At 42.6% G+C, this 8,589-nt stretch overlaps 1 protein-coding gene across 1 annotated transcript in view; it reads left to right on the top strand.

Annotated features, from left to right (window-relative positions):
* The first annotated feature begins 8,011 nt into the window (after positions 1–8,011).
* The window catches only part of daam2 (dishevelled associated activator of morphogenesis 2), a 90,152-nt gene continuing 89,574 nt past the window's right edge, over positions 8,012–8,589 (top strand). Inside the window, exon 1 of the mRNA XM_059352732.1 lies at positions 8,012–8,243. The gene's annotated coding sequence lies outside the window, so the exon portion shown is untranslated. The remainder of the gene's footprint in view (positions 8,244–8,589) is intronic.

The raw sequence follows: 8,589 nt of genomic DNA, 5'->3' as shown, positions 1-8,589 counted from the left end.
GTCCGTGTATGAGAGCGTGATTGTCTGTCTCTATGTCCTGTGATAGTCTGGAGACCTGTCCAGGGTGTACCCAGCCTCTCGCCCAATGTCAGCTGGGATCAGCTCCATTATCCTTAAGGATAATGAATGAATAATGATGTATTACAACATCTATGATTTCACCACAATACGATTCCATAGAAAGACATTAAAAGATCATATTGAATTATCACCCAGCCCTAGTTTTAACCATAATTTCTTCAAAAAATTGCTATGATGTGAAAGCCATCAGTGGCCCAATGACCAAAACTACTCAAATATGATCCGATTTACACTGAGCAGGAATAATCCTGCCATTGTTCTTTAAATGTTCTATCTTCATACAAGCAGCGCAGCACAGTGGCAGTTGTGGTTGATGACACAGACAGGAGATAGACAAATTGAGATTAGGTTCTTGGCTTGGGTATATTTGATATCTTCTTGCAGTCAGAGTTCTGCTTATCAACTAAAGCAGCAGGGTAGTCCTGACCCCGCCCTTAAACTATGCATTTCCAGGACCTTTTGCCTCAGTTTGTTCCCCTCAGCCACTGGAAGAACATGTTGACCCAGGGGACAACAGCAGCATCCATGTGACAATCCACCATAAAGCCACTGGCGACACTGCTGAGTGACTTTTTTAGGGAGCCCCTTCTCAGCTGGGGAGCAGGATGTGGCAGAGGGCTCCTTAAGGGGATAGTAAATCATTATAATAACATGTCTGACCCTTCCCACCATTTAAGAGGCAGCTGGACAGACGATCTCTCTGTGTGGTTGGATGGAACACGAGGCACGTGTGCTTGAGTGATGCTGACGGGTCAAAGGTCGACTGTTATTTGGCAGGTTTTCTACCCACATGTTGCATGACTGGAGGGAAGATCCTTTGAATTTGCTACATTCTGAATCTTATAGATCCACGGATCTAAGGGTTGTGGCTGTGGTGGGATTTTGTGGTTTCATTCATGAAGGTTTCCCCTTCATAATACTTGTTTCCGTCACCATTAAGTCGTGATAGCCACTGGATTAATGTTGGAATGGACAGCGCCACAGAACAGGCTGCTCTGACCTACTGTTGAGATAAACAGGAAGTGTTTGTTATTATTCCGTTATCTCCGGAGAGCTCAGAAGATAGTTCCAGTGCAGTTCAATGCAGCACCCAGTAAAGTCACCATTCTAAGCATTATATCTACAGAGAAAGAGAGGGATTAAGAAAAAAATGGTCAGTGTCGTTTATTTTCAGCAGCGTTGCTCAGAGTAAACTGTGGGTTTAGCCCGGTTGGTAGGACCCATTATGGTCAAGCCAGACCAAAGGGTTTGAGAATAAAATTGGTTGACTATTTATAGGCAATCCACTTCCTTTGGTTTGTGATAAAATCTTAAGAGAGAATAGAATGATTTTTTGTTTTAGTGGCTTCAAAGGTTTGGTCAGTTGTTGCTTTTGCTGTTACAGCGTTATGCAAATGTATAATTACAACTGTTGACTTTGCTTATTTCTGTGCATTATGACGTTAGTTAATCAGCAAAAGTCCCTGGGCACAGTCTGTTTATTTGAACAGCAATTTTGGCAGTGGTGAGCAAAAAATATTCTCCAATCACTGGTGCCCTCAGTCTAAGGTAATGTGACCTTGGATGTTCAGACAGCACCGTCTGTGTCCAATGGTGCCACCGGGTTCAAAGAGTTCCCCACCCATTACAAAAGGTCAAAGGTCAAGAACAAGGGCGTAAGGTCATGGATGCAGACACACACCTGTTCACAGGGGGTCTCCTTTAGCAGAACAGATGACTCCCAGATGTTTTTATGGAGATACTGTGACAGCCATGACCATGTGTGTGTTGCACTGTTTAGATTGGTCTAAACTTATCATTCACGCGTCCCAGACATACTCCACCCTACATGGAAATATGCCATCTTTCTGGGGGATGTAAAAGCCTTGATTTACATTGTTTTGAATCGATTTTAAGAAGGGCCATTCTTACACCTGGAAATGCTCAGATGGAGGACTTAATCTTGGGTTCAGTCTGTGGTCAGCAAAGAAGGAAGTAATTCTGCAAAGTCTCTCCTGAAAACATCGGTACTTTTGAGAGTTTTCTTTGAATGGCGGGATAAGAAATAGCGATAAATTGTAATGTCAGTCGTACAGCTGAAGTTGCACTCTGTGGAGAGAAGTCCCCATATTGCCAATATAATAGGAACTGGAATACATAAACTTTGCTTTTGAATGGAAGCATCTGGAAAAGGAACAAGGCCCTTTGCTTTCATTTTTACCATCAGGGTTTTTTCCCATCACTACTCGCCTCTATTCTGCCATTTACAGGTCACACACCTGGATTCATGGAGGTCAAAATGAACTAAAATAAGTGTTGTAGAAAGTATGGTTTTCATACTTGGCACCCCATGTTTCTTAAACCTGAAATTGTCTACTATCAAGAACAAATGTGCATCACAGCATGCAAAAATGGTTGCACTATAAGATTAAATGATTCTGACATTATTCACAGTCTAATAATGATGGCCTTCATGCCCAAAGATCAAGACATTACATCATGGTTAACATGATGAAGCTGTCATGAGTCAGTCAGCTGAAAGCTGGACCATTGTCCAAACATGACAGCATTTAGCTGGCACATATCCCTGCAGACAGCAGAGGTTCTGTGGGAGCAGGCAGTTGGGTGACCTCTGACCCTGCCCAGTCTGCCTCCTGGACAAAAGAGCCATTCAGATGCCCAGTACTTTTTGCAAAACACCCAAAAAGCACTCTGCTCTCAATACAAATGACTGGTAATCCTGTTGAAATACTTGTTTACTCTCAATTAGGATTGGTAAAATCAGGTGGATTACCACATATTTGTAACATAAAAGAAGAAAGAGTGAACCACATTCTAGCAGTAGAAAGTAAGAGTTTACACAGGAAGGGTGTAAATAATAAAGACAGGAAAGAATGTCATACCATAAGAACACAGTGACTACAATTAGATTTATGGTTTATTGCTTTACTGTCATTAGGCTACTTTTCTGCGGAGGCTTTTGAAAGATGGATAGTATAGTGTTCCCACTATCGTGATTTATAGCTAACATACAATTACACCATGTATAAAAATGTGCCCTCATGTTTATGCTGTCAAGAGTTCAGGCTTTGTGCAGTGGCGGTATTTTTCTCACTGGCAATTTATCTCTGTGCGGGCGTGAAAGAAATGGCTGTGTGCAAAGTGCTGTCACAAGGAATTCCTCGCTTAAACAAAACAAACTTAAATGAGAGCTGCCTGGTCGAAAGAAACCCTAAATAATACATTAAGGAACAACACGTCGTAAAACATGACTGTTTGCCATGTTAGCTCTGGCAGCTGCTGGTTTGGAGGAGGACTCTCGGCCCTTTTCTTCAGTGACAACCGTGGAAAGAGTGCTCCAGATGCCAATATCTGCACTTTGAAACACTTCTTTACAGCCTGTCCTCGAGCCGTTTCTTCGCCCGTTATCGAGTTTGACTGCATATGAGAGGTCTGAAGGGTGGTTTATGGGCTTGGAGGAGACCACCTTGGGTGACCCACTTCTTGTCCAATATTCCATTCACCTTTTGTCCAACTCTCCACCCAGTGCCAAGTTCCATTTTACTGCTCCATGTGACTAAAGTTAGCACTTTGTTATCCCGACTGTGATTGTTCACGCACTGTGGCAGTGACTTTTTGTTTGTCAAAGATTGCTGCCTGGAATGCTCAGTAGCGGAGTCCTCTATCCGCTTAATCAATGGGTCCAGGAGGGTTTAGACAGCAGCTCAGCAGGCTTCACCCGGCTGACCGACAAGTGACTGGCAGGTTGTCTGGAGCAGCGTGTCATTTCACCGCACACAGATCTCACGGAGAGGGAAGCACCCTACCTGAGTTGTCAGTCTCGCTCAACACACTCTGCAGCTAGTTTATCAGTCATGACATTTGCCTTCCAGTGTGATTTACTCTGGGTAAACACCAACCTCACTCGCGTTTAAAGGAATTACCCAGGGGGCAGTGCAAGTTCACTGAAACCAAGTTTGTGGAGGCCACAATCTGCGGTCATCTCCCTGGCACACAGAGTGACAATGTGGAGTCGCAGATGAGCGTGTAACCTCTTATTTTCTTTCTTTCTGCAAAATGCATGCTCTCGAAGACAAGTGAAAACAAACATACCCTGAAAAAGAAAGGGAGAGCAGATGGACCTACAAGCTCATTGCATCCCCACTGTTTTTTGAACAAGGCGTAATGTTTATCACAAGCAAACCAAGCCCACTCCATTTGCGTCAATTAGTCAATGTAGTTTACCAGGCTGTGATGGATGATACAGGGGTAGCTGAAGTGCACTTAGCTAGACTGGAGTCTATTCCTCAGGGTTTCTTCCCTTGCTTTGGGAATGGAGATATTACCCTGGAGAGAAGGCAGAAGTGATGCGAACCTCACGATGATGCTGCACAGAAAGAGGAAGTAAGGAAAGTGGGCACCATGGAGATAAGCTGGATCTGTCTCAGAGCCGGGGTTAATGGATGCGTCCCCAGGGTTTGCTCAGGAATGCACCCAGGCATTACCACCAGCAGCTTGGTGTCATCTGTCTTCTGTCCCTAGAGAAAGATGACAAACGCTTTTATGACTCCCCCCTTTCCTCCACTCTTTGGCATATTAATGGCACCAGTTTGTGTGCGAGACGAGAGCGTAAATGCCACAGTTTCACGAAGAATGGATGGTGGTTAATGCATGCATTTGGATCCTGCTTTAAAGGCTATGTGACACATTTTTCTTTTTTATTAATATGCACTGCTAATGTTATAGCACTGTTGTGTAGCCAACTGTAAACTGCATAATGTTTTCTTTGTGTCATCGGGGCTAAATGTATCAGTCTTTCCCCAAAAGAAGGAACACCTCTACAATAACTGTCAGCTGTACCAAAGGATTAAGGTTGCAAAATTCCAGGAATTTTCAAAGTTGGAAACTCCATGGGAATTGACAGGAATTTATGGGAATAAACTGGAAAAAAAGTAATTTACCTTTAACATTTATATAACAGGACATTTAAATATAGTGATAATTGAGCAGAAGCTTGACTTAAACAACAAGATTTCATGCATATTTGAATATCTGCTATTCCTCAATCACATGCACATAGCACACTGCTTTCTTCAGGACTGCTGAGGTCACGCCCTCTACATGCACAGTGCATTCCTCCATCACATGTTCAATTTACTTAATTTTTGAATGGGTGGGGTCCCACAGGATTTTATAAGACTTTGGGGGAGAGAAATATTTTAAAGTAAAATGCATCAATCTCATGCACTATGAGAGCTAAATGAGAGCAAACACCTCACACATTTTTCACAGATGGGAGAAACCTTATTATAGAATCTTTGTTATCCTTCTGTGACATTTTTAATTGCTGTCAACATGCTTTCCACAAGGACATGGAGCAGCCAGCTAGTGTGGAAAAATAGCTGGCTAGGGGGGTCCATAAAAGCCCAAATTTGGTGGCCTCTCACACATTCTAATGCCACTATTCCATCATATACACTAATCTTAATGATTGCATATTTTAAGAATTATTTTAAAGGAGAATAAGGGTTCTTGTGTATTTTATTTAACACATCTTATTTGCGTGCGTGTAAGTGTGTGAATGCGCACACATGTCTCGGAGGAAGACGGAGAGGTGGTGGGCAGGTTTTAACTCACGGGTGACGGACATTCTGCTGAGCAACAGTAACACAATGCAAAATAACTTTATATAATGAATCGTGTAAAAATACTTACAGTAGCTTGAAATGTGACGCACAGCACATGAGACTCTGGTGGGACAGATTAGAGGCTGTCGGGCTGCCAGAGTCTAGGGTGTTAATGGGAAACCCTGCAACAGTCATGTTTTTGTTGTTCAGTGAAATAATTGATTTTTCAATAAAATAATAAAAAATTGATTGAAGTTTTACTTACAAATAAATCTGTTGAAATATCATGCTTTTTTATTTTTAATATTTTTTTACATTATTATTTATATTGCCCCCTTTACAACACTTTCCCAAAATCTGGGCTCTTTATCTATATGCACATTAGGCTGGAATCGGTCTAGTATTGATCAGAAATCACTAACAGACGAGCCATTGCCTTGCCCAACCTGTAAACAGACAAGCAGTCTGGAGGAAGATAAGGTCACTGAGTATGAAATCAATTCACATTTGACCCTTGTCTTTAAACTGTTGGACAGAAAAGGTAAAAAAAGAAGTGCGGCATCTAGAAATGCCTGAGGATTTCTATTGATCCGTCAGTTTAGAGTCAAGAGGCTGTCAATGATGTCTTAAGGTCTTGCTGATTGATGTGTTGACATTTTTCCAAACACACTGATTTGAGAACAGCTTGTTGGAATCCATAATGGGTTTGTGTGCTATCTCATGCTGGGAATGTAGTGCTTTAAAAGTTGCACTTTCCTTTACGGTCTTTTTTCACTTTGCTGATTTTCTCAGCTGATTGGGACTGGCTTGCGTCAGAGGTGGCATTGCCTACTGACCAATCAGTTCTCTTAAAAAATTAATAATTATATAGAGTCTTGTCAAAGGAACTGGTATTTCTGTGTCAGCTTCCCAAGCCGTATGTTGAAAGACACATCTGAGTGTGCTTATGTCCTGCAGAGTGTCTGCATGTCAAAGCCATTTAATTGTTTTCATACCGATATCATCCTACAGCAGAGATTGAAGACTGAAGCATGAAAGCCTTGCATTTGTTTTACTTATATGATATAAACGTGAGCATCCTTGCCACTTGGAATTACATTTTACAAGCATTTATTTTATTTGCCTTTTGTTTCACAGTAAGTTTAACACCACAGGGGCTTAAAGAATGAGGCTAAAATTGTCATACACTGCATAAAAATACATTGGAAAAAAAACAGTAATTTCACAGAATATACTTGTACCCTAGATGCTCTAATGTATTTAATTTATTTACCACATAGTGACGTTTTGAGGATCAAACTCCTCTTCAGACTTTTTCCCCCCATGTTTTCCTGTCCAGCACCTTTGTCTGGATGTGTGTGCCACTCTTCTTGCATTGATGTATTCCTTTTACCTTCTTCACATTAGTCTGATATTATAGTTTGCTCTTCATTGTAAAATAAAATAGATTTCTCAGAGTTTGCCATCAGCCATATGCTGGAAACACCACACACCACAGTCTTTGGGAATCTTGTGTTTTTTTATGCTATTTGCACACACTGACCTCTTATACAATCACAGTAACATACTTGACCTCCACTGGACAAAACCGTCTGTGGTATGGCCCCCCAGCTGCCCACCCTCCTTCATTACAATTGGCTGAGCTAATGGTGTGAACTCCACTACATCTACACAGCTTTATACAATCAAGCTTCCTGTCTCACCTTCTTCTCAATGAACACTGATTGGATCTCAGGGAAAGCCTTTTCCTGTGCATGTCACAGGGGTAATTCCTAATGGAGAATCCCATATTTGGCATGTCTTTGTGTGTGCGTGTGCTCGTCTGGGCCTGTTCGCTTTTATGCATGTGTTGGTGAATAGAAGACGCGACAGGAAAAGGGGTTTCCTTTGGGCGTTGTGTGTGATATCCCCCCAACCACAATGTGCTTAGTGAGGGAATGCATTGGGTGGAGTTGGGATTGCAGGCGGTGGTGAGAGGAGCAGGCCGCCAAGGGTCATTTCCTTTCATCTCCGCCTCTTCTTCGACCTCACATTGCAGTCGGAGACATATGCACATGCAAACTGTACATAAATGCATTTATATTCACAGAAAATCCATCATCTTCTCGCTGACATCCACATGGGTGCTGTCATGCACTGGAGCTGGAATCCAGAAGAGGAGGGGAAGCGGGGCGAGTGATCTAAAGACAGAGAGCAAGAGAGGGAGAGCGAGCAAGAGAGGGAGGGGGGGAGAGAGAGCGGGGACAATGTCAACAGCTCAGCTCCCAGCACAGTCAGCTGAAATCCAGAGCTCGGCTCAGAAGCTCAGAGAGGGGAAGCAGACACAACGCAGCAGCTTCGGCCGGGAAACATCGTCACACTCATTCCAGCAAAGGCATGGAATTCGGCCACGAAACACAAACTCCAAAGGGCAAAAGGAGAGATTTAAACCCAGAGGCTGAAGGAATGCTTTAAAATTTTCTCGTGACTTTGCTTTGTTGAAAGGGTCTTTATTTTCCATTTCAAGTGACGTGACACAGGGACAATCCATCTCTCAGGGCAGCCCGTCTGAAGCGGGTAAGTAGGAGATACTTGATCTTGATACTGATACCCGTGACCCTTCCTGGTCACTAATAGCTGCACCGTAGTGCTGTTCACTCAGTAGGGGAATGCACACACGACAGGCTACAGATGTTTATGTGTAAACCCAGTTTGTCCATGCACTGCATCCTGCAGCTCAATACATCCAGAAGAAACAGACTACTGCAGCCAATAAAATAAACATTAGTCAGTAGGCTTAGTACAAAGCTGAATGAGAATGAAGCTAGTGGGCAAGAAGGGCTACTAATCCCACTAAGATGATAAAGTTTCCACATTTTTGTGTTGTTGTGATTGGAAGGAAAGGCCATATTTTACAGTACTT

The sequence above is a fragment of the Centropristis striata genome, chromosome 16, assembly GCF_030273125.1.
Source record: "Centropristis striata isolate RG_2023a ecotype Rhode Island chromosome 16, C.striata_1.0, whole genome shotgun sequence".
NCBI classification, from domain to species: domain Eukaryota; kingdom Metazoa; phylum Chordata; class Actinopteri; order Perciformes; family Serranidae; genus Centropristis; species Centropristis striata.
Note: the sequence above shows the minus strand (reverse complement) of the source record. Positions and strands in the feature narration are given on the sequence as shown.